At 36.2% G+C, this 27,545-nt stretch overlaps 2 protein-coding genes and 1 long non-coding RNA gene across 8 annotated transcripts in view; 1 reads left to right on the plus strand and 2 right to left on the minus strand.

Annotated features, from left to right (window-relative positions):
* The window catches only part of LOC135840889 (uncharacterized), a 402,381-nt gene that overhangs the window by 230,863 nt on the left and 143,973 nt on the right, over positions 1-27,545 (plus strand). The window lies entirely within an intron of this gene.
* Positions 1-27,545, minus strand: part of bma (SCY1-like protein bma) — a 390,878-nt gene that overhangs the window by 226,917 nt on the left and 136,416 nt on the right. Inside the window, exon 1 of one of the 6 annotated variants that reach the window (XM_065357626.1) lies at positions 10,083-10,304. The exons of the other annotated variants lie outside the window; for them this stretch is intronic. The gene's annotated coding sequence lies outside the window, so the exon portion shown is untranslated. Of the gene's footprint in view, positions 1-10,082; positions 10,305-27,545 lie in introns of those variants that run through there. 6 annotated transcript variants of the gene reach the window in all.
* LOC135840888 (5-hydroxytryptamine receptor 1-like) overlaps positions 1-27,545 on the minus strand; it is a 919,288-nt gene that overhangs the window by 51,252 nt on the left and 840,491 nt on the right. The gene's annotated exons all lie outside the window — the stretch shown is intronic.

Raw genomic sequence — 27,545 nt, forward strand, 5'->3', positions numbered from 1 at the left:
TCAAGCTTCTTGTATAGCCCCCCCCCAAAAAAAAAGAATAATGTGAGAAAAAAATAAAGCATCAAGGACAAGAGAGAGAAAAGTTGATCAATTGTTGCAAAAATGAAAAAGAAAGCCGAGAATAAAGAACAAAAAAAAGATTAAAAACGAAAAAAGTCTTCAAGGTTAAAGGATAACGAAACAGAGAGAGAAAAAAATGATGCGAAGCTCGATATCAACAGAATAGAGCTGGAGAACTTTATGGAACTTGACAGATTACAGAAGCCATTGAAAGTGAAAGTGTATAGCGCTTAAGACTATAAAATTGAAAAATTGACTAAAATCACTTTTCAACTGCCTCGTACTGTACATTTCTACTAGTCAGGGTGGCGATGGCGATGGCGGTCGAGGCAGCAAAAAGCAAAAACATCGAGGGAAAAAAATAAGAGAGAGAGAGAGACCAGAAATCCTCTGTAATAGTTATTTTTTCCTCAATGGAGTGGAACGAGTTGCCACTCTACAGTGATGGTGGTCGATTCGAGCTTATGCGCGGATTAATGCGTACTTTGGCAGAGCTGCATGTGTCTGTGTTGATGCTGTTGTTGTTGTTTTTTCTACACCACTTATAATCGTGTACTCTACGCTGGCTATGGTACTTTTTATCCTATTAAACTTGTATACAAGCGAAAATGGTGGTGAAAAAAGAGAGTAGAGATGGTTAGCGCGCTACGTTCATCGTTGATTCTGGTGTACTGTTTTTTTTTTTTTTGCTTTTTATTTTTTCAAAAGCTGCAGCCACCGCGAGATCGCAACAACGTTTATAAAATTAGTAAATATCGTAATCGCATAAAAGTAGGTACGCTCTGTGTCTGGGTAAATTTGTTGTTCGTTTCATTGGAGCATGAATATTTCATTAAACCGCGAGACGACGTCGTTATCCTATACGTTGAAAATAATAGTGTGAAATTTATAACAACGTGAAGATTGTCGGATACATCGGGGGTTATTTCATTTTTTTTCAGCGTCTATTTACAAAAAAACATACACACACATAACTAAAATGTATACATATAGAATAATCCCTCGTGTAAATTATGCAACCCTTTTTAATTTTAGCGATAATTCGGCTACAGACTAATGAAAAAGCGTATAGTTTTTTTTTCTCATCACTAGGTACTTTGAAACCACATCGCACCGCACTTCGACCCCCGAATAGCCTGCAAAATGGCGAAAAAATTGTTGTATTTCATCTCGTGTTATTTCTAATGAAGCAACGATGATTTTTTTTCGCGTTCGCGCCGCGCCAAACTATGTGTTCGTACTCGTTTTCAGCCAGCGAGCGCAGCGCGGCGCGGCGCGGCGTTATAATTAAAACGAGTCGAAATGGAAGAAAAGCGAGTTGAAAAACGAATTTCGCCGGCCAATGACAGCCGCCAGCCGGTGGGGTGAAAAAAATTTCGGTCGGAATTAACGGCCGAGTTATTGTGCCGGTTGTTGCGAAATTGATGAGAGAAATACCTAGGTTTTAGCAACACGCCGCTCCGGCACCGGTCCCGAAAGTTTTTAATTTTAATTAATGGTGTTTTTTATGCATGCAATATCGCGCGCCTCTTTCCAGCCCCCTCCCCTCCCTTCACGTGTACCCGACTCCCAACCATACTCAGTCCGTCGCGCGTATACGCTTGACAAACACTAGTCGGATTTAATTAAATAGAAATTTTGATATATATTCCCAGTAGTTCTTAAAATTTCACTTTTTACCAACGCTTCGCCGCGTTGCGCTACAGCAGCGCTTCACCTGAACCGATCAAATTATAATGTAACCTGCGTTTATACGTAGGTATTTGATTGGCTGGCTAAAAATGCATTACTGGTGGTAGTGGTGTTCTCTTCATGAAGAATTGAGTTATGATGAGGACAGGCCTTGGATGAATATAGTCGGAGGGGCCCGCATAAGGATCAATGGCACCCCCTGCCGATCCTCCAGGACAACGTTTCTCGAAAAGGGGAGGGAGGGGGTCCTAAGGAACATTTTTAGCCATTGTCCTCAAAAAAAGGTGGTCCTACTTACAAAATGGCGGCCATTTTGATTAATAGGTCAGTCGAAATCGCAGATTTTGCGTTCCAACATGGGACTTGCACGAAATTTTTTAAACAGTACAAAAGTAGATCGAAAGATAAGACAAAAATTTTACACCTGTCAAAATTTCAAGTGCTAAAGTGCCCTTTTCGATTTTTGGTGAATTTTTGAAAATCGAATTTAGGCCAAAATTGAGGGAAAAAATCAAAATCTTACCAAATTGACCGAGAAAGCTGAACTTTGGAATATATCCTATTTTCGACCCACCAAACCAATTGGAAACTGTTTCAAACCATTTTGAGCAGTTCTGGAGCCTCCAGCAGATTTTTGAAAATCGAAACTCCCACAAAATTTCATCAAATGGAGTTTGAAAGCCAAAATTTATTCCGAAAACTAATTTCAATACACTACGAAATCGACTGCAGGTGGATTTCAAGTCGTTTTGGAGCCTCCAGGAATTTTTTGAAAATTCTCTGAGTGTCCAGAAGATTTTTGAAACTTGAAATTTTCACAAAATATTTCATGATCAACTGAAGTCTTATGTGTTGATAAAGTTCTACTAAAAAGGTGGGCGGGTTCTGCGCCAGGAATGAAAATCCTGACTTCAAACTTCCTCAGAGCGAGAAGGAAACGAAGAGGATAGCCCAGTGTACCATCTCTTATGTGTGAAGAAGTAATGTGTTGAAAAAGTTTGACTGAAAGGGTAGACGGGTTCTGCGCCAGGAATAATGAATTGACTCAAAACTTTCTTACAGTGAACAGAACATGAAAATGACAGTATTTTTTTTTATTCATGTGCAGTCGTGGAATTAGGTTTAAAATTGAGAAAAGTATCATCAATAATGTAGGTAGATGTTTGGTTCCAGTTTAGTTAAAATCGAGACTTGTGATGAGAACTGTTGAATGGAAAGGTGAGCGGATTCTACGCCAGGAGGAATAAAACCCTGGACTTTTAATTGCTCTAGAACGGACAATAAAGCAATTTTTCGAAAATTACTGAAGGCTCCAGTAGATTTTTGAAATTTGAAATTTCTCCAAAATTTCATCAAATGGAGGTGGAAAGCCGAAATTTACTCTGTACTCAAATTTTAACACCCTCTGAAGACGACTTCAGGTGGGTTCGAGTCATTTTGGAGCCTGCAGTAATCTTCAAAAAATCGCTGGTGGCTCCAAAACGATTTTAAATTCACCTGCAGCCGACTTCTTAGCGAATTGAAATGAGTTTGCAGAATGAATTTCGGTTTTCCAACTCCAATAGTTTCAAAAATCGACTGGAGGCGCCAGTAATATTCAAAAAGTTGCTGGAGGCTCCAAAACGAGTTGAAGTCCACCTGCAGTCGACTTCGTTGCGTATTGAAATTAGCTTGCAGAATGAATTTCGGCTTTCAAACTCCATAATTAATGATAAAATTTTGTGGGAATTTCCAGTTTCATAAATTTCCTGGAGGCTCCAGAACTGCTCAAAACGGTCTGAAACAGTTTCTCGTCGATTTATGGCAGGTCAAAAATAGGGTATATCTCAAATTTCAGCGTTCTAGATAAATTTGATAAAATTTTGATTTTCCCCCAAATTTTTGGCCAAAATATGATTTTTGAAAATTCACCAAAAATCGAAAAAGGCAATTTGGCACTTGAAATTTTGACAGGTGGTGATGAATTTTTGCCTGCTCTTTCAATCTAATCTCGTACAGTATCAAAATGACCGCCATTTTGTAAGTAGGGCCCCCTTTTTTCAGGACAAGGGTTAGAAATGTTCCTTAGGACTCCTTTGAGAAAAAAGGTGTCCTGTAGGATCGGTGGGGGGGCAATTGATCCTTAAGCGGGCCCCTCGACTAATATGGTTTTAAAAATTAAAATCCCAAAATTTTCTGAAGGCTTCAGAATGGCTGAAAACCACCATCAAGCGATTCTAAGGCTTGAGAACAAGATTTAAATCAAAGGGTATTCTTGGGAAAAATAGATAGGTGAAATGTCCTTTTCTTCAGATTTTTGAAATGTTTATGAAACGTTGTTGTGTGCCTTTAAAGCTAAAAAATTCCCCCACCCCACCCTCTTGTCAACAATGAGGAAAACATCAAAATTTTAAAAATGTGAGGACAGGGGCATTTCACTTATTTTACCCGGAATACCCTTTGAGCTTTCTACACTTTTCTATAAAATTTTGATTTTTGCATTAAGAAAGATCTGAACCCACACTGTTGAAAAATTCGGCAAAAATCGAATAGATGCATGAAATTTTCCCTATTTCGCAGGCAACGTACCTATTTTGAAATAAAGCAAAAAAAAGTACCTAATAATGTATCGTACTCGTAGACGAGGAGTTCGAAGATTTTACCATAATACATATTAAATATGAACAACATTTGAATATTGTATCCCTGCTTCTTCTTTTTTTTCTTCTTCAAGTACCTACGTACTTGCCGAGACTAAAAGAGGTCACGTATAACTGCCTGTTCACTCGACATTTGAAGAATTTCAAGGCTTTGAAGTTTAAAATACGTATCATCTATTACGGCACTTATACTCGGCAGGGCAAAATACGCGAGTAGGTATATAGTGGGATTGAAAACTATCTTAATGCTTTTAACAACAAACTAGGTCAATTCTTCTCAGAGTCAGTTGGTAATTTATAGTAGGTTATTCTAAAATAACACAAAGAAGTTCACTACACGAAAAATTCGCCTCGGGCTAATTTTAAAATTTTCCTTTCGTCAAATGAACAAAACATTTTTAGCTCTTGTTTTCTTTTCTCTCGGTATTTTTCCCCATCTTGTTCTGTATGTATTATGATGTCTTTATTTTACGTATTTCTTTCTCGTTTGCTGGGTTCGCAAGTGAAACAGTTTAGCGAATGTAGATACCTACTATGATATTCATTCGTTTGTGTCGAAAGACTCGATACTACCATTACCAATAATATTATTTTATTTCGAGTGAATTTGAAATTTTCGCAGTACCTACCTGGTACATACCTTTACCTACATACATACGTAGGTACTTCAGTTGCACTCGAAAGAATTTTTATTCTGTCTATCAATTCTGCCTTATTTGAGAATACGGAAACAAGAGACAGATTCTAGAATTCGATTTGATCGCTGACACTCGTCGTCAAAATTATTTACAACGTAGATACCTATACGCGAAACATTTCACTCGTTGAACTCAAGCAGTGGATTAGAGATTGAAAAAGTAAGAAAAAATGAGCATTTTTTAGTTACAGTGCAAGAGCGACTGATGAGAAACTTCGATTGTAATAGTAGGCGGGTTCTGCGCCAGGAGGGAGAAATTCAAGCACATTTTTCGCATCATAAGAGAAGTATCCCAACGTTGGGAAAATTTTTTAAATCGAATAAAACAAGACCGAAAGAGTAGGTACGAAAGGCATCATCACAGCCAAAACTTGGATGGCCAAAGTGTTTTTTTTAACTTTTGTTGAACCAAAAATGCAAAAAAAATCGACCCAGAAATTTGAAATTTTGTATGGAACCGATAAAGAACGGTGTTGAGCCATTTTTAGCAGTTTTGGAGCCTGCAGCATATTTTTGAAAGCTGAAATTTCCTCAAAATTTTACCAAATGAAGCTAAAAATTTGAAATTTGCTTTATAGCCTAATTTTAACATGCTGAGTCGATTGAAGGTAGGTAGCTCAGCTCGGAATCGTCTTATGCTCCTGCAGAAATTTCAAAAACGGGCGTAACCCTATTTTAAAAATTTTCTGTGTACTCGTAATTGATCAAGTGGGTACCTAATTAACAAGCACCAATCAGGTTTAGACAACAATTATGACACTTTTTGGAAATGAAGGATTTTAACAATATATACGGTTGCAGCTTCCAGAACATCTTGAAACTACTTTCAATAGACTGAGCAGAGTGACTGAGTACATATGATGAGAAAATTTGTTCGGAGGCGCAGGCGGGTTCTGCGCCAGGAATAAAAACCATCGTCTTCCAATGCCTTAGAACGAACTGAAAAGGATTAGGACCTTCAGCTTACTCTACATTGTGTTTGTAAAAGTAACACCTATTCGAGTAAAAATCTCGAGCTTGGAAATTTATTGTTATTCCCTCCCCCCGCTCCTTCCAACAAAACACATGAGTTCTGCGCCAGGAGTGGATAAATCGGGTACATTTTTCGCAACACAATTGGAAAGTATCCCACTGTCAGAAAATTTTTCAAACTGAACAAAACTGGAATCCATCATCGCAGTCAAAACTTTAATAGGGGTAAAAGTGCCTTTTTCAATTTTAAGTAAATTCTTGAAAACTTTTAAAACCAAAAATGCAAAAAAATGTAAACTTTTAAATTTGCTCAAAAATCTGAAATTTAATATGTGCCCTATTTTCGATACCGAGAACCGATAAGAAGCGGTGTTTCGAGCCATTGTGAACAGTCAGGGAGCCTGCAGCTCACATTTTTGAGAATTGAAATTTCCTCAGAAGTTGGAAATCTCAAATTTTTGCTTTATAGTCTAATTTTAACATGCTGAGTCAATTGGAGGCAGTTTCAAACCGCTCTGAAGCCTCTATGTATTATACAAATTGTTTTTTCACTCTTCAAAATACGATTTTTCGAATTTTCCTTTTTGAAAATTGAAATTAAAAAAAAAAGAATCATTAAAAGGTCCAAAAATTTGAAAAAGAAAAATGACAATTTCTAAAAGTGAAAAAAAATTCGAATTTTCAAACCTCCAAAAATGACATTTTTCTACTTCACTTTAAAAATTCACCGTTTTATTCCACAAAATCGGTAATTCCCTCATCCTCCCCTCCCTCTCCTCCCAAATAAATCAACGTAAAAATTTTTTTTAGTCATCTGAGGGTCAGTTGGGAAGTTTGTGATACTTAGTTGGGAATTTTTAGTCCTCAGCTGCTTAGCTTCTCCTTCAATAAGGATGCATTCCCCATACCACGACTCTTGAGTGATAATTATAATCCAAAATCCGTTCTCAGAAGCTAAGCTGAATTTTAAATGAACCAGATTTCATGTGCTCATTATTTTTCTCGTGCAAATAATGATTTTGAAAAAACTCTCCATCAAAAGGACCAGAAAATCAAAAATTTGCATCGTCATTTTTTTTGAGCAGTTTTGAAGAATTTCATGCTGAAAAATAAAATCATGATTTTTGAAACATTCGAAATGAGTGCCACGTGACTCATTAAAATAAGTAGGTAAACATTTCAGTGGAAAATCAGAAGTTTTCACCGAGATTTTTTTAATCATTGGGGGGGGGGGTTGAACAATTCGCATCAACATATCAATAATGAGCAAAAACGACTAATATTAGGATTTCCCACATACTTAAAATACGAATTTCAGATATTTTAGGGTGTCAGCTTGATTTTCAAAGGTGGGGCAAAAATCGTCACGAGAGCTTATTTTACTCAAAAAAAACTTTTTAGAGATCATAGAACTTGAAATTTTAAGTGAATTTGTATTTTTTTTTTTTTCAAATTTGGGTCATTCCATGTCAACTCAACCAACGTTTTCGGGTCATGTCCTTCGATTTTGCTCAAATTTTTTTTACAATATCTACCCACCCAGTAAGTAAGAAAGCCGCAATTAGTTTGGTCCCAGCACCATCAGGGGTGGGTGGGGGGGGGATTCCATTATTTTCACATTGTCTCGAGGTACTCAACTTCAGCAATCCATTTCTCCAAAGCTATAGTACTTTGATGAAAACTGATTTCACAGTTCGAAAGGGCATTGAATTTTGAACTTTTCAAGTATTTTGAAATTTTCAAAAGTTGAAAGTTGAACTTTCAATTTGAAAGTTCAAATTTCAAAATGGCGCTGTAAGTGGGTTGAAAAAATTTCCATAGATGTACATTTTGATACTTTTTTGAAATATTTAGGTTTCGAGATGGGACTCTTGAAGGAGGGGGAGCACCCCCACCCCCAATTTTGGGTGAAACTTTCAAAAGAAAATCCGGGGCATGTGATATATCGAATTGTATGTTTTCGGCGACGCCGAACACGAATATTACGTCAGATTTTTGATCGGACCCCATTCACAGCCCCCAGCACCTCCCCAAAGGGGGTAAAAGTTCAAAAAAGCGTTTTGTTCGTGTGGCACATGGAATAGTATGTTTTTGGTGACGCTGAACACAAATATGACGTCAGATTTGTGATTGGACCCCATCCACAACCCCCAAAAATTATTTTGGACTTTATTATTGGGGGGGTTCTGGGGGTCATGGGTGAAGTCGATTCGAGAAACTAAGGAAATATTCGTGTTCAGCGATATCGAAAACATACTATTTCATGTGTCACACGAATGTAACCATTTTAGGGGGCTCACCCTCTCCGAGGAGGTGCTGGGGGCCGTGGATGGGGTCCAATCAAAAATCTGACGTCATATTCGTATTCAGCGTTACAAAAAACATACTATTTCATGTGTTGCCCGAACAAAACACTTTTTTGAATTTTTACCCCCTTTGGGGAGGTGCGGGGGGCCGTGGATGAGGTCCAATCAAAAATCTGACGTCATATTTGTGTTCAGCGTCGCCGAAAACATACAATTCGATGTATCACATGCCCCAGATTTTCTTTTGAAAGTTTCACCCAAAATTGGGGGTGGGGGTGCTCCCCCTCCGTCAAGAGTCCCATCTCGAAACCTAAATATTTCAAAAAAATATCAAAATGTACATCTATGGAAATTTTTTCACAATTTTAAATGGTAGCTCCGACTTACAGCGCCATTTTGAAATTTAAACTTTCAAATTGAAAGTTCAACTTTCAATTTTTGAAAATTTCAAAATGCTTAAAAAGTTCAAAATTTAATGTCCTTTTGAACTGTGAAATCAGTTTTGATCAAAGTAGCATAGTTTTGTAGGAATGGGCTGCTGAAGTTGAGTACCTCGAGACAATGTGAAAATAATGGAAGCCTCCCTTCCCGCCCCCTGAGGGGGTTGGGACCAAACTGATTGCGGCTTTCTTACTTACTAGGTGGGTAGATATTGTAAAAAAAATTTGAGCGAAATCGAAAGACATGACTTTCAAAATCGCCTTTTTTTGTTTGAGTCGACATGGAATGACCCATTTTTAAAAATTGAGGGGCTCTCGCCGCAGTTTGAGTTCTTTGAAAATGGAAAAATTGTAAATAGGGAATTATTTTCTCACCATAAGTCACCACCTTAGGGGTTGGGAGGGAGGAAAATCCTAACTTCGAAAATAAGGGGTACCCTAATAATATATAGGAGATAAATTCAAGTTTAGTATTCTTCTTGTTTGACTAATTTTTTTCAATTTTCTCGATCAGTTTGGCAAAAAAGTCAAACATTTCAGTCAATTTTTTCGATGTATTTTTTTTTCATCTCTTTATACCATACTTAATCATTCCTCCATTAGAACCTAAAAAATTTTAAAAACCAATACGACTAATGAACTCTCGCTGTATTAGGTTCATTCCGGCATCGCATACCCCTCCTTCTCCAGTATCTCTACCTATACTACCTACGATGATATTTTCACATCACGTGAAAATTTTTCATCTTGACGCGACATAAAATATTTGACATCTAACACACGTTATCAGTCTATTTCCGGCACTATTTACGCCAGCTGCGAAACGCGGCCTTCTCACAAAGAGAATCGTTTATACGGCGACGATGATGGTAGAGCGCTTTTGTTTATGAGAGAAACATTTAACATACAGCAGGTAGGTATACCTACGCGTATAGGTATACTACGTATACCTTTACCTACATACGTTGCTAGTTGGTGGTACGTTACGTTTACGTACGTATACGTTCAAAATGAGAATGAAATATGCGACAACGTGCCCGACACCGACACATTTAGCGGGTTCAAAGTGCGACTTGTACATCATTTAGAGAGAGCGAATCGCGAGCACACTGCCGCATTTACTCGATTAATATGAAATCTGCTACCGCGTGGAACACGAAGCTTTTGGAAAAGTACCTACTCGTAGGTACGTATAAAGGCGTGCAATAAACAATATACTACATAGGTAGGTGCACGCTGCTTTAACACACTAGATTACCTATATATGAAAATTTACCTTTTAAACCTTTCCGCCGGCATAATTGTACGGCGACACGTATCAATATCATTAATTTCACCATTACAACCCCGATGAACCAAACAACCAACGAATGAATACGAGAAAAGCCGCCAAAAATTGTCGAAATGAGAATAGTAGGTATAGGGTATATACGAAAGTAATATACGAGTACGTATCTCTGCGTCGAGAAGAAACGCGTACGACGAAATAATGACACAGACGTCAAAAGTTTCCGAGCTTTTTGTACGGTAATAACGAACGAGCTCGGGCTAGACAGAGAGCCGAAGAAGAGTCTTGGACCGGGGGGGGGGGACGGAGGAGGACGCGGGCGTAACAAAAAACGAACGATACACTTCGATGCAACCAGCAGCATGTCTTTCAATAACTAAGTAAATTTATTCGTATAAGCTGTATGAACGGTTTATCTTGCCGAAGATAAATGCCGTCGCAAGTCACTCAAACGTAACACTCGAATAGGTATACCTACACTCTATATATGTACAAGGGTAAATAAATGTGTACACTGTATACTCTTTTTTAGCTACTCTATAAGCGCAGTTGCGTACGTATATGTGTGTGTAGCCTTTTTTTCCTCCCTACCTTTTTTTTTTTGAGACGATGGCGGGTACGTAGTAGGTACTTTTAAAACGAAAGAGAGTGCGAGTGAAAAAGAGACGTTTATTTTATTCCTTTTTCGCATATAAACTGTGTATACTATCTAGTGTATACAGTACAGTATACCAGGCTCTTTATTTTTTTTTCTCTCCTTCTTACAATACCTTTCCTATCCGTTCCTTCTGTCACATTTAACTATTTTCAAAGTAGCTCTAAAAGCACGCAAATTTATCCGACGTTGAATTAGAATGGGCGTTTGGTTCGTCTTCTTTCTTCATCGTAGTCGTCGTCGCCGTGTTCGACGCATGGTTAATTTTTAAACCCTGTTGCACATGGTTTACCTTTTTTTTTCTTTTTTTTTAGGCACCCCTTTATCTGATATCCGTTTACACGCGTGATTAGACTTTTCAAAATAACGAACAGCGATTCGAGTTGTGCTCGGTGAGGCGTTAAATTCAACAGATTTTAATTTTTACTCGTATATGTCAAAATCAAATGCGAATTAGATACGTAAAAAGGCATGGTGTATTGGTTTTATTATATGGCAGACGTTGAAAGTAAGTCAGACTTGAGAGAGATGGGGGAGGAAAAGAGCTTTATTTACTTTTGTAATATTTCAGAGATTGAGAGATACTCGAGACCTACTAAGTATTTGAACTGAAATTAAAAGAGTGTTTAAATGTTCACCGCAAGACCAAATATTAAATGCTGAATTTTGTTTTTGGATGATTTTTGAAAATTTCAACTTTGCCCACTTCACTATGAAAAAAGTCAAAAATCTAATAAAATTAGAGCAAGAAGTTGAAATTTGGTTCATGCTTCATTTTCATCTTTTCGAATTAATCGGTGAAGATTTTTAGCCGTTCTGGAGCCTCCAGCAAGCGCTATAACCGAAGTTTGGGAAAGTCCTCTTGACGGCGCAGAGGGCAGCCCCTTCATCAAGCTATACTTCCATGGGCTAGAAACCCATAGAAGCGAAAAAAAAAAACAATTTCTCGAGAAAACAAAACTAAGAAGAAACCGGCTGGAAAATCAGGGAACCCTCCCAGTAAGCATTGCAATGTCACTATAACATCATGCAATGTCACCGAGGAGATATGTAATATTGCATTGTGATGTCTCGTGACTTACTGGTGATATAAAATGTACCCAGCAAAATGGTCACCAAGACATCACTCACACCAATGTAGTGACATTTTTGCAATGTCACATAAATACGAGTACCTATTACACTGAAATATTTGAAAAAAAACATTAAAATCATAATGATGATAGGGTACCTTTTAGTTCAGCAAATTGAGAGTGATGTAATAAAATAATATAATGTATTTTCTGCAAAAATATTCTCTTCTCTCAACTCCTGAAATTTGGAGTTGAGATTTGAGGCTGTTGACTCCACCACGTTTGGCGAATTCTCCAGCACCCATCATTATTGAGGGCAAATTAGCATGAGACAGTAACTTCCTTATATACTAATTGTCAACGTACTGTATCTGCGAGAAGTAGAAATGGTAAGTTTGAGGCAAAAATGTCACTGTAATATCTTTTAGTGATGTCTATGTGATATCATCAAAGTTATACCTATTTTTGAGACATTGCGGCCAAATATTTCTTTTTCCATTCCAAAGCAATGTCGTAATAATGTCACAGGAATATTACTTTGTAATGTCCTATACACATCACAAAATGACATCACTGTGATATTAATGTCACAGCATGCTTACTGGGCTGTTGGGCAGCAGGCAAAAAAGCCCACACTATGGAAGAAACAAAACAGGCTGAAGATCGCTACCTGGAATGTGCGAGGAATAAATGGGGGTTGGTGAAAATTGAACGTTTCAAATTGCACGTGAAAAATTGCACGTGTGAAATTGCACGTATACAATTGAACGTGAGTGATAATTGCACGCATGTGAAAATAGAACGTTTACAGCGTTCAATTATTACGTTCAACTATGTGTATTGTTCTGAAAAGACTAAAAATTAAGTTCAGGCCCTATAATTTTGGTCAGTGCACATTGAGCACCCTCTGGACCGCTTTAGGGAGTTGTCACGAAATTCCATGAGTTCGATTTCAAAAGTAAATTTTTTATCTGCTCATAAATTCCAGAAAAAATGAAAAAAATTCAAGTAATACCGTAAATTTAACATGAGGTCGATTTCAGACGGTTTCAACATGTTCAAGGAGCCGGTAGCCATATTTCGAACGTTCAAAAGTTAATTTAGACGGTTTTTATTGAACTTTGTGAAAATCTGAAATTTCCAAAATACAACCAGAGGTTTCAGTTCCAGAACGCCTTGAAACCGTCTCCAATTGACTCAGCATGTTGAAGTAAATTTTAGCTTTCCACCTTCTTTGAGTAACATTTTGCGAAAATTTCAACTTACAAAAATCCGCTGGAGGCTCCAGAACTGCTCAGAAGTCAGAACGTTTCGAAACTGTATTTTGGGTTGGTGAAAATCTCACATTATTAAATCATTTTGAGACGTTAAATTTGCCGACGTTCTATTTTCACCTGCGTGCAATTATCACACACGTTCAATTGTATACGTGCAATTTCACACGTGCAATTTTCTTACGTGCAATTTCATACGTGCAATTTGCCGGTCCCCAATAAATGGAAAAGAAGATCAAGGAGCTGCAATACATCTTGATGCAGAGAAACATCAACATCCTGAAGGAGCTAGGAGCAGAGCCAATCATTAGACCAGTGAAAGATTACAGAAAGAAATGGCGAAAACACGTTGACAGAATGCCTGATGAACGGTCTCCTCGAAAAGTCAAAGAATACACTCCAACTGGCAGGAGGAGTATGAGGAAGACCGAAGAAAAGACTTGATGATACATCGACGAGCAATTCTTCTACATTTTCCCAGACAGGCTGAACAGCTCACCGGGTCAAAGTTCAATGATTATGAGAAAAATTTCCATAAAATGAAGATGGAACTAAATTCAGCACCTATAAACTTTTTCCTTTACTTTGCTCGGACCCAACCGATAACCGCAATACCTACCAAAATGGAACTTTTTTCAATAGTTAAGGGTTTTGAAAGGCTTTTTGGTGATATGAAAATCAGTGTTGCCACTTTTTTTCGTACGAAAAATTAGTTCAAAAAGTTTCAAAACGTAGTTTTCATATCGTTCCGACTCTCAAAAATTCTGAAAAAAATATATTATGGACTACTTATCATGCTGAACAACATATTAAAAAATTGGGATGGCATTATGTTGTAAAGTCGATTTGAAAAAATTGAAAGTTTGCGAAAAAATGCAATTTTTTTATCCAAGGCATAAAAAAAGTTTGGATTCGTGAAGTTGACCCATTTGACCCCAATCAAACTCCGAAAAAAATCAATTTTCAATTCTAAACATGAAAAAAATTTTGAATTTATTCAGCTGTCTTATTTTGACCTTTTTCTGACGTATTTCATGAAAAAGTTGATAAAAATTACATTCATGGAAAAAAATTGAAATTCGATCGTTAATTTTTTGAATTTTTTCGAATTTTGATTTTTTTGTGATGAGTTCATTTCATTGAGTGAAAGGGTTTTTATGACCCTAATATTCAAATTCTAAAATTTTGCAGTCAAAAAATAGATCCATCATAAAAAAAATTGTTAATTCCTCAAAATACGAATTTTTGAAAGCTTTTGCCTTCGCTTCGTTTGGTCTCCTTTAAGAAAAAATATAAGTATGTACTTGGGTAATTCTCAGAAAAAGGGTCGATTTTGATATGCATAATTTTGAAAAACGAAAATCATTTTTTTGGAAAATTTCAAGTGGGAATCATTTGTATATGTGTCCCAGATCCCTTTTCTAGTGTTGGCCTCAATTCAATCCCCCCCACTGTGGACCCCGGCCCCCCTAAAACGGCGATAATTAGAATTCGACCCTCATCGATGTGTAATATGTCGATTGACATGTTTTCAAGGTCGTAGAATTCGAATCTGGAGTTATTTTTTTTGTAGAGGTGGAGGGTGAGGCGTGGGGAGGGGGAAAATGTCAAATTTTGCTTATATTATCGTTTAATACGTCGATTTATGTTTTTCAGACCGCAGAATTCGAATCTGGACTTATTTTTTTGGTGGGGGTAGAGGTGAAGTGTGGGGAGGGAGAAAATGTAAAATTTTGCTTGTATTATCATGTAATATGCCGACTAGCGCGATAAAAGTACAGCTGTCTGAAATTTGGCCAAGTCGAAGGACAAATGGGCGCTGGACAAGCCGAAGGACAATCTCAACGTTTTTTCGTTTCTAGCCTTACCTACTGGACATTATTCGATTTTTAACACGTAATAAATGTGTACTTATCATGTAGAATAACTTCCCGTGCTCAATTATTGGTTTTGGCGGGTTCATTGGCGTAAATGAAAACACCAAGCCGAAGGACACAGATTTTGCGAAATATCAAAACTTCACAAATAAGTACGATCAGAACGAGCTGTAATGTAGTTTTTAAAAAGAACGGTGCGGGGTAACATTTCTATGAGAACAGTGAACCAGTGCAGCCACTCACCAGAAAAAAATGTTGGATTGGGAAGCTACCAAAAATAATTGAAAATTGCTCGAAAATTTGCGCAAAAAGTGTGTGACAGTTTTCAAATGTGAATTGTGAGCTTCCTATAGACTCATTGCAATTGCAATTTGTACAATAAGAGACCTTCATGTTCTGTAATAATGAGAACGTGTCAATTTTTCCAAAAAAAAAAATGAAGTTCATGACACTTTATAACATTCATTTTCAAAAACATGATGTGTGACAGCCAAGTCGAAGGACATTTGGGGTATAAAATCAAATGTACACCAATGAAAGGAGGGTCTAAAAACCTCAATACCATGTGTGAAATGTGTGCGGGGTCATTCTTGAATGGACCAAAAAAAAAAAAAAAAAATCATGCTAAAACCGTTGAGAAATTTGCCATGTACACGAATTTTACCTTTTTCTGAGAATTACCCACTTATCATTCAAATTTTAAGAAATATTTAACCCACAAAACGTACTATCATCTGAAAAAACATTGTTTTTTTACTTCTCGAAACAAGCTTTTGCCCTCGCTTCATTCGGGTCTGTTTGTTTTCTATTCTCATAATTGAAGTTTTTACAAACTCATCATTCAAATTCTAAAATTTTGGATCAAAAGAAATAAAAAATGTTTAAAACATTGTTCTTTACCTCTCGAAACTCGAGTTTTTGAAATCGTTTACCCTTTGCTTCGTTCGGATCAATTCTTTATCTCCCAATTCATGACCTCGCCCCTCCCCCACCTACAAAAAAAACTTCAATTTTTTTCTTGTAAAGTCGACTTATTTTTACAAAATTGAATGAAAAATTTAGATAAAATCCAATGTACAATTCGTATCCAAGTATCCGAACCTGAGAAAAAACAGTAGAACAAAGATTCGGGGGGTGGGGGGATTTCGAGGGCCTCATTTGGTCCATCCACCAGAAGCCTTCATCAACTGATCCAATCCACGCCTGGCTTCTGAACAGTTTGAACAATATCGCCAATTGTTCGTGTAGAGGCCAAAATTTTTTTTTTTTTTGGAACGAGGAAATCCCTCCCTCCCACCTGATGAATTATCAGTTGTCACTGAAAACAATTTCTGGATCGATTCAATGAATCACAAAGACGGTTGATTCAAACATGCAAAAATTTTCAAAGGAGTCTGGAATGGTTGGAAACTGCTGCTAATACATTGGAAAGGTTGAAAAATAAATGGAGTATAAACTAAAGTTCAACTTTCTTAAAAGTATATTCAAACCTCATCAAATTTTATTATTACCTATTTTTATTTTTTTTCGTAAAAAATTAAAACCATCTCGAATTTTAAACAATTTGCCAAAAATTGAAAAATAAATTCAATATACTGAAATGAATATTTTTTGGTCCAAAAAGAGCCACTTTTGAATATCATTGATAGCTCTAAAGCTGAATCTATCACTTGAAGATTATAAAAAAACACTTTTCGCATAATTTTTGGTCAATTTTATGGGAAAATGCATTATTTTTGAGTACCTAGGTGTAGGTAGGTATGTACTATGTACTAGGTAGTTTATATTCATTTCGATCGATGCTTCTTTTCCTGTCTTTACATTATTTCAACACGTTTCCAATATTTTTTCGAGTAACTTCCTCCAAATATTACTGAAATTTCACTGCTTAAATTTTTGGAAATTTTATGTTGATTTTGATCGATGATTTTTTTTTGTTTTTATGCTTTTTGTGCAATGTTTTCCAAAGTACGTAGGTAGAGGGATTTTATTACTTTTTGATAATTTTCCTGGTTTTTTATACTTTTTTTCGTTTTTTACATTTTAAATATGTTTTAATACTTTTTTTGTGCTATTTTTTTTCAAATTTTACTAAAATCTGAGTATTTTTTGGCAACTTTGAATTGATTTTCATTGAGCTTTCTTGCGTTTAGAAGATTTTTCAATGAGTTTTCGTGCAATTTTTGCTACGATTTTGTCAAATTTCATTAAATTATCACTTTTCTTGCAATTTTTACAAAATTTACTGAAATTGTGTAAGTTCTGGGCGATTTTCAGTGTGTTTAATATTTTTACTCGTGTTGAAAAGAAATTTTAACGAAGTTTTGTGCAATTTTCCTACATTTTGTCAAGTTTCAATGAAATTTTATTACATTCCAGTAATTTTCTGTGGTTTCTAAAATGAGTTTTAATCACGTTTAATACAATTTTTACCAAATTTCATTAATTTTGTCTATTTGTGGTGGTTTGAGGTGATTTCAATCCATTTTTTTTTGTAGTTTTTTGAATTTTTAAAATGTTTTTGAACGATTTTTTTTCCTAAGGAAGAAGCAAGGTCAGTCTTGTGAAACGAACATTGATGAGAGATCGGGGAGGGTATGAGGTTATTTAGAAGATTCTAACTCAAAAGTCAATTATTAATTTTCAGAAAACTTTTCATTTTTTCATGGGAGGGGCAGGGGCTCCTGCCAACACTTTCTTTGTTTTTGCGGTGGAAGAATAGGAAAGGCAAGACTTCAAAAAGTGAAAGCATAAAAAAAAGAAAACTTTGAACGAATGATCACTTACCCTAATAGTCCGGCATATGACAATAGGAGTAATTGCACCCCCCCCCCCATATCCTCCGGGATAACTTTTTTCTTAAAGGAGACATCCTAAGGGACATTTTAAAGCAAACTTGCCCAAAAAAAAGTTGGTCTTACTTACAAAATGGCGGCCATTTTGATTGACAGGTCAGCCGAAATCGCAGATTTTGCGTTTCAACATGGGACTTGCACGAAACTTTTCAAACTTTACAAAGGTAGATCGAAAGATCATGCAAAAATTTATCATCTGTCAAAATTTCAAGTGCTAAACGGCGTTTTTCGAATTTTGGTAAATTTTTGAAAATCAAATTCAGGCCAAAAATCAAGAATGAGGGAAAAAATCAAAATTTTACCAAATTGACCAAGAAAGCTGAAGTTTGGTATATACCCTATTTTCGACATTTCAAATGGATTGGAAACGGTTTCAATCCGTTTTGAGCAGTTCTGGAGCCTCCAGCAGATTTTTGAAACTCGAAATTCCCACAAAATTTCATCAAATGGAGTTGGAAAGCCGGAATTTATTCTGCAAACTAATTTCAATACGCTACAAAGTTGACTGCTGGGGAATTTCAAGTCATTTTGGAGCCTCCAGCAACTTTTTGAAAGATTGTATGACGTTTTTTTGGAAAATTGAAATTTCCTAAAAGTACATAGCTGGAAGCTTCAAACCATTTGAAACCACCATGTAGTCTGCGAAGTAAATTTCAGCTTGCCAACTCCATTTGATGAATTAATGTTGGGGAAATTTCAAGTTTCAAAAATCTACTGGAGGCTCCAGTAATTTTCAAAAAAGTCGCTGGAGGTTCAAAAATGACTTGAACTCACTTGAAGTCGTCTTCGGAGGATGTTAAAATTGGAGTGTAGAGTAAATTTCAGCTTTCCATTTCCATCTCGATCCATTTGATAAAATTTTGTGAAAATTTAAAGTTTTAAAAATCTGCTGGAGGCTCTAGGAATTTTCAAAAAGTCGCTGGAAGCTCGAAAACGACTTGAAATTCACCTGCAGTACTTCGTAGCGTATTGAAATTAGTTTTTAGAATACATTTTAGCTTTACAACTCCAATTTGATGGAATTTTGTGGGAAATTCGAGTTTCCAAAATCTTCTGGAGGCTCCAGAACTGCCCAAAGCGGGTTGAAACAATTTCCAATCGATTTTGCATGACGAAAATAGGGTATATACCAAATTTAAGCTTTCTTGCTCAATTTGGTAAACTTTCGATTTTTCCCCTCATTTTTGGCCTAAATTTGTTTTTCAAAAGTTCACCAAAAATCGAAAAAGGTACTTTAGGACTTGAAATTTTGGCTGGTGATGAATTTTTGCACGCTCTTTCGATCTATTTTTGTACGGCTTAAAAAATGTCGTGCAAATCCTACTCGTATGTTGAAACGCAAAATCTGTGATTTCGGCTGACCTGTCAATCAAAATGGCCGCCATTTTGTTAAGTAAGGCCAACTTTTTTTTGGGTAAGTTTGCTTTAAAATGTTCTTTAGGACGTCTCCTTTAAGAAAAAAGTTTTCCCGGAGGATCGGGGAGGGGGGGGTGCAATTACTTCTATTGTCATATGCCGGACTATAAATTATAGTCAACCTTGAAGGTTTTTCATAATTTCATAAAGAATAACTTGCAAAAATAAAAATTACCTGTTGCTTCTTCAAATTATTGGTTTAAACTCGAAAATGGTAATTTATTCATATTTCCACGATTTTGATAATTACAAAGCAAATATTTCAAAATGATTCTGAGAACTCACCTAGAACACACAAAAATACACAAAATATTAGATAGGTGACCCTCATCGTCAAGAAGGTAAGTATTCGTAATACTTATTTGTCAACAAAAATTCCATCTGATTTTTATAGGAATTAAACAGTTGGATAATTGATGTACCTAATAATACATTATCTACTTATAAGCCTATACCTATATGTTAAAATTCGTGAATATCGAGTACCTTCTCATTACGTCATCTCATCGACCCGCCAGTGAAATATCGAAGTGATCAATATTTTCACTCGTAGTATCGATAACAGCGTTAATTACCTATTATACTCTGGAGAAATTACGACGACGAGTAGGTACACATTACATTCTTCTTGACGCTGGCAACATCGCATTCGTATCGCCAGTTCGTCCATTCGCCAATTCGCCATCGTATAGCACAGAGGCTTTCATAATGAAGAAAAATACGTATTAATGCGACCTTTTTCGCATACCTACTAGCTCGGAGAGACCTCTTTTTATATTACAACAACTGGCAAACGGGGGGGGGGGGAGGGAGATAGCGGTGCTTCGCATCCTTTTTTTTTCTCTCCTCCTCGAGCTCTAATTATTATCGTATACGAGACGAATCGTCGACTCGTCGCGAACAATTTGCAAAGTAGGTACGCGAAATTGAAACCATGCCCTACTAACAAATCCTTAGAAGGTATTTTCGATCGGAATTAAATCTTTTAATTGATGCCATAAAACGAACTAGCACGAATTATGCAAATACTGGACAATATTCTCGTACAGAAATTACCTTTAAAGCTTACCTCTTTACGTTTTACCACGCGCCGAAAGCGCGCCAACCGAGAAAAACTTTCACAGCTCGACTATATAAGGTACCTACCTACCTACCTAATTAACAAACACGTTATACTCATCGCGTTGAAAAATCTTATACCAGGAGGAAAAAAAAAATTACTAGAAATATGAGGCGGTTTCGGTGCGTCGTATTCGGGTTTGGCGTGTGTATATCGTTAAAACCATGACGAAAACCTCGACATTAATCTTTTCTCTCTTCGGCTGTAATATAAATTAGCACGTAGGTTACGTACAGCTAAGATTTTTCTCGCGAGACGTCTTCGTACCTTCATGTTTTATTCAAAAAACAACTCGAGTTTTTTTCCCCTTTCTTGTTACCTTCCGTCTCTGATGCCGATGTAGCTGTTTTAGCAAAATATTATTGTAAAATTTTCATATTTTCGAAGTTTAAAAAGCGATTTGTAATTTTTTTAATGCTAAAAGCACGACTCTCCTGTACACATCAGCACCCTTGTCGATATTATCGCATCTCATCCGCGGTGAAAAACCAATAACTATAGGCGAATTAAACCATTACACACTTAACCCCCTTATGATAATATTTCTTCACAACAAATAAACCTCACGACCACGACCTCGAGCTGTAGGTACTCGTACGACCACTACGATACATTCTCAAATACCAGAGTACCTATTTCTACAACGACGTTATAATAAGTACATACATAAATACCTTTGGGTTATACGAGGAAAAAAAAACTTGTTCGAAAATATATTTACTTTACTATATCTACAGAGTTACACCTCATAGTATACCGTATCTACCTGCTACCTATTGCCATTGCCTGTGTACAATAATGAGTAAAAATATTCTTAAAATGTTTGCTTTTAATCCCGAACTGTTGGTTGATTTTTTTTTTCATAACAACGTTTCTGAGAAAAAATTCTCTGCTTTCGTGTCGAATGGAATGGAATGAAATTTTTTTCTTGTTATTTTTCAAATTGCAAACTGGGTCAAATTTTCAATCATCGTCGTCGCAAGGATAAGTGGTAAGATCTCGCGAGATACCACCCACTCGGATTTTTTTTTCTATAGCTCATTTTCATCATCAAGTATCGCGAGTAAACTTTTACAAATGATAATTCCCACAAACGTCTTCATCGCGCATCGTTTATCAGTATTATTTAGGTAAATTACGTTGTAGAATGTTTGTTTCTTTTTTCTATACTTTTTCAGTGACGAAGGGTTTAAGAAAAGCATCGTTTGCGAGCGTTTGACATTCGTTGGTTCGCGAAATAATTTGTTAAATGAATTATACTACGACGACGAGGTACGAGAGTAACCTACATTTTATTTCAATGGGTACCTACGAAACAATTTCTCTGCGATTTAAATTCATGCTAATTGCGAATTTTCGAGTTGATATTGAGAGAAATAATTCCGAAATGCGAATGCAGATACCTTATTAAATACATCATTAATATTTATAAAGTTGGGTGAAATCATGAAATGTATAATCACTTTGTGAAAGTAATCGGCTTGCTTAGCTCGACCTCCGAATTGGAAATTCCCTCCTATAAGATGGTGATCTTGCCAGGGCGAAACGTTTTGAATGGGCGATTTTCGATTTAAACAAGATCAAGCTGGATTGAAAGAGTATGTCCTCAAACCCCCATAACCAATATTTTAGATGCTGAGTTTATTTTCGAGTTTTTGGTTGATTTTTGATTCTAAGAAAAAATTCTATAAAGCTGTTTTAAGGGATTATTTTCTTTCATGAAATATAACTTTAGGTACCTATTTCTTGAGAAAATGAACCACCCAATATTAATATTTTTCATTGATTTTTTGATTTTCTTCAGAAATTCTAGATCGCCCCGAAGGGCTAAAAAAGTCAAATTATGATGATTTTCAAGTCTGATGATCGTGTAAACCCATCTTACGATATATTACTAAAAAACCACTCGTCGTAATACATACCTTCTTCAAATATTTGATTTTTTTTGGAATTTTATGCTACTTTAAAATTATTGATCAAAATTCACTTTTGAATTCATAGGCACTCCTGAGATTTCGTGGTAACTACCTCACCTAAAACGGTCGAGAAAGTGACCAATAAACACCGATCACAGTTACTGTATAAGTCTCAAAGTTCATTTAAAGTTTCTGGAGAAAATTGGAAATAGGTACGCTGGGAGACTTCAGAATAACCTGAAACTAGTAGTCATTGTTATTGATTGATGTGTGGGAGTCGAATCGAAAGAATTATTCAAATTGAATTGGTCGAAAATTGGCCAAAAATCCAAGAGTATAAGTGCAAAAATTTGGTATGAAATCTCATCATACGAAAATTTTTTTAATTCTTTCCTCCTCCAATTTTTGGGGATCTCGCAAAGAGAAAATTTAAACACAATAAATACGTTTCATTTTCTTTTTTTTTGACAACTACTTTCAACAGATCACTTGATGGCAATATTATTACATCACAACAAAATGGGAGTGAACGAGGTCACATTTCGCAGAAATTTTTGATTTCCTTCCAGATTTTGAAAAAAAATTCTTTTTTGAACGAAGTGAAAATTTTTATAAACGAGGATAAAAGTGCCAACATTTAAAAATTTGTGGAAATTTCAATTCAAAATTGGAATGGTAGGTAAAATGAAATACTTACATAAAATTGAGTTGTCTTTTAAATGTATGTGTTATGGACCAAGTCCGAAATTGTACAATTTGGAAATGGTACAACTGATTTTGTAGCATCCGGACCAAGCGTGAATATTCCTTTTTCATCGGGCTTGGTTCGTACAATGCCTGGAGGGTCCGGACGAAATGTTCGACTTGGTACAAGTTGTGTTATCATTAATCAATTGATTTGTTTTCAAACAATTTGTTTATGTAGAAAATTGGTTCATTTTCGGCGAATCTCGTTCGCAAACGAACTAATTCATTTTTAGTGAATCAATCACGAATGAATTGGTTCATTTTTTGTTGAATCTCGTTCGCGAACAAATTGATTCATTTTTTGTGAATCATTCACGAACGAATTGATTCATTTTTAGTGAATCGTTCGTGAACAAATTGATTCATTTTTAGTGAATCATTCGCGAACGAATTGATTTATTTTCGGTGAATTGAATCGTTCGCGAACGAATTGGTTCATTTTAGTGAATCATTCACAAACGAATTGATTTATTTTTGGTGAATCGTTCGCGAACTAATTGGTTCATTTTCGGCAAATCTCGTTCGCGGACGAATTGGATCATTTTCGGCATATCTCATTCGCGAACGAATTGATTCATTTTCAATTAATTATTCGCGAACAAATTGATTCATTTTTGGTGAATCGTTCGCGAACAAATTGGTTCCATTTTCGGCAAATCTCGTACACGAGCGAATTGGTTCATTTTCAGCATATCTCGTTCACGAACAAATTGGTTCATTTTCGGCAAATCTCGTTCGCGAACGAATTGGTTAATTTTTAGTAAATTGTTCGCGAACGAATTGATTCATTTTCAGTGAATCATTCAAAAACCAATTGATTCATTTTTAGTGAATCATTCGCGAACGAATTGGTCATTTTTAGTGAATCATTTGCGAACGAATTGATTTTTTTTGGTGAATCGTTCGCGAACGAATTGGTTCATTTTCGGCAAATCTCGTTTTCAAATGAATTGGTTCATTTCTGGCAAATCTCGTTCGTGAACGAATTGATTTATTTCAGTGAATCGTTCGCAAACAAACTGATTCATTTTTAGTGAATCGTTCGCGAACGAATTGATTCATTTTAAGTGAATCATTCGCGAACGAATTGATTCATTTTTGGTGAATCGTTCGCGAACGAATTGGTTCATTTTCGGCAAATCTCGTTCGCGAACGAATTGATTCATTTTTGGTGAATCGTTCGTGAACAAATTGTAGTGGGAGAAAATTACAGCTTTCTCTCCCACTTTAGAGGGAGAAAATGATTTTCTTTCGTCACTTAAGCTGGGAGAAGCCTAATTTTATATTTTTCTATCACCTATGTAATTCTGCCTTCTAACGTGGGAGAAAATTATTCTATCTCTGTATAGGGTAGATTTTCTTCGGTCTTTTAGGCGAATAAATATTTTAATTTCATATGATCGGAAAATGAGTAGTTTCCTACACAGTTTTGTGGTTGGAAAATACGTCTTTAACGCATCTATCTAAACATGTGCGGAAAACGGTTACTTTCCTCCCTAGGGAGGAAAATAACTGTTTTCCGCACATGTTTACAATTCGAAATTAGCCATTTTTTAAAATTTCAGCATTTATTTTCCTCTCGTATGAAATTAAAATAGTATACGCGACAGGATTGGACAGTAACGCGATTAACTTGTGCGATTTAAGTCGCTCGGCTTCGCCTCACTCCTTAAACTTCGCACTCGTTAATCGCATACTTTCCGCTCCTGTCACGTAATATACTATTTCTGTCCCCTTAACGACGAGTATTCGACCATTTGTTTATGGTAGTTTTTGAATTTTTTCCAGTTTTTTCTCCCACCACAAAATTAATTCATTTTTAGTAAATCATTCGCGAATGAATCTATTCGTTTTTGGTGAATCGTTCTCGAACGATTAAAAAAAGAATCACTTTGTTCCTAAATGATTCGTTTGGAAATTCATTGTTATCTAATCTATAGTATAAAGTTATAAGCAAAAAAAGTTCAGCAGGCTCTCATTTGGCCCCAATTATACCTAGGAAGCTATTTTTTTTTTAATAGAAAGCTCTCGACGAGTACTTGATGCGAAAAATATAGCGAAGCCCAAATTTTGAATTTAAGGGCCCCAAATTTAGGGAAAGGAGGGCTAAAATCAACATAAAAATTTTTTGGAAATATGTTCTCTTCCAAATTGCATTTTGAACCGAATTCCAAAATTTGAACCGATTTGGTCCCATACAAGGAGAGATATGGCCCAAAAACCAATTTTTGGGCCCCCTCCTCTTAATTTATGAAGACTGAACCGATTTTCCTCATTTTTTTCAAAATCTTCCTTACAATGCGTAGATATGTTATTAGAACATTTTGAATTGAAAATTTACTAGTATGGAATAAAGGCATGTTCTTCGAACTACAACTTCGAACTTTGAATAACACAATTTTTACCAGGTCAAACACTTTGTCCGGACCCTCCGGGCATGGTACGAACCAAGCCCGATGAAAACAGAAACATTCATGCTTGGTTCACACACTTCGGAGATGGTACAAAATTAGCTGTGCTATCGCCGAATTGTACCTACAATTTCGGACTTGGTCCATAATCAGAAACTCGACTTTTAGCGCCCAAATCAAATTTTTACACCCTCTGGAGAGTTTTAAAAATCCCGGGAAAATTCAAAAATCGCACTGGAGACTATAGATAATGACTGTAAATGGTGGAATCGAATCGGAGAGAGTGAAAATCACCATTTTTGGATTTTGAAAAATTTGCCAAAAAAAATGTAAAACCGGTTACCTACACAGATATTTGGACACATCAAACACGAATTAAAAGTTTCGAAAAAATGATCAGCGCTATCGAAATTTCTCATTCAATCGAACATCTTTGTAACCTCTCATATCTTCGTCTCCGTAGGTACTCGTGTTGGTGTAAAAACATCACACACGTCTCTTGGAAATCGTGTCGTCTGCAGCAAAAACGTACTTACTTACCTATACGTATCACTGCTGCGTACGTATACTTACGATCATTTCGTTACAAAATAGCTTTTTTTTTAACATTCAGCGGAGAAAAATGGAGACAGATACGGTTGCGACGTGCTCGTCGAGAGCGTTGGCACAGCCGAATACGAGGATGGTGGAGGATATTTTTTGTGGAAAATTTTTTCACGTCTCGTAAGGTTCACGTTTCGGGTTCATTTTCGCTAATACCTTTGATACGTGTATTTGGAAAATGCCTAATCTTCTTTTTACTCTTCGCCACGTCGCCTCAACAGTTGGATGGCGGTGCTTTACAGATGACTTTTTTTTTTTTTTTTTGTTCACCACATCCACGTCGTAAACGTCGCGCACAAATCGGTTTATAATACGTTGATGAAAACGTGTATCCGGTCGTTTAATCAATTTTGTGCTCGTTTGGTCTGGCTAAAATCTGCCCACCTTTTTTTTTTACCCCATGCTTGTTCGTTGTTCTTTCATCGTGTTTGGCTATTTTCGTTAAAACCGTATTAAAAGTATAGAAAAACATATTACCTACACTCTGGGCATTGGGCATTGTAGGAGATCCATCGAAGTTTGCTTTATACCTTATACATATACTGCCTCTGTGTTTCTTTCCCATCGCGTGTATCTACTTACGTCTGTCACTCTGCAGGTTTAGTTTATACCTACTTATGCAAAATATGTTGGGGAAAAATACGCCGTAAAATTTACATAGAATGAAATACCACCGAACATTACGAATATCTACGATGCTCGTAAATATCTTCTTACTCGTACTTGGGATTCGCGCTCTTTCACACGCGCGTTTATGCGCCTTTCAGAATCTCGTGTCAATATCTTCGACGTACCCGCAGATCTTCCTTTCTTTCAACCCAACCGTGTATAGCCCATTTAAAAATACTCTCAACTCGGGGTAAAAAAAATCACCTTCAGGTAAAAACTACGTACTCGTACATATTCCATTGTACGTTTTTCGCCTACAGCTCGATTGGAAAATTCAACTGAAAATGCAATAAACTCGACTCGCAGACCCGGCCAACGTTTGGAAAAGAGAATAAGAAAAGGGCGATGGCAAATCCTTCTTTTCTTGGTCTTTTCGCACTGTATGATAATGTAGGTAGTGAACGCACACATTCGCACACGTGCAGGCAGTAGGTATTTCTCTTTTCAAACAATGAAGATGGATATGGCGAATACTACATCGAGCTGTAAGGAGGCAGGAATTTTTACGCTAGGATTGCTTACAGTGTGCTATATTTATGTATGAGCTGATGTCACACGGATCGAAGGATCGGTTGAAAGAGTTGCCTTTTAGTGGTACTAAAATGGCGTTTGAAAATTTTAATCAGCATAAAGGATTTTTGAAAGTTGAAAAATCTATTGCAACAATTTTTTACAATTTTTCCCACCCTAATACGCTAAGTTTGGTCGCATTTTTTTTTTTTTTTTGCTTTACATCATAAAATACGACAGATACCATCAATCTGAATTTGAACCTAATTTACAATTTTTTTAAATATTTTATAGCTTAATTTTACTTTTAATGTTGAACTACGCT

The sequence above is a fragment of the Planococcus citri genome, chromosome 3 (assembly GCF_950023065.1).
Source record: "Planococcus citri chromosome 3, ihPlaCitr1.1, whole genome shotgun sequence".
Taxonomy (NCBI): domain Eukaryota; kingdom Metazoa; phylum Arthropoda; class Insecta; order Hemiptera; family Pseudococcidae; genus Planococcus; species Planococcus citri.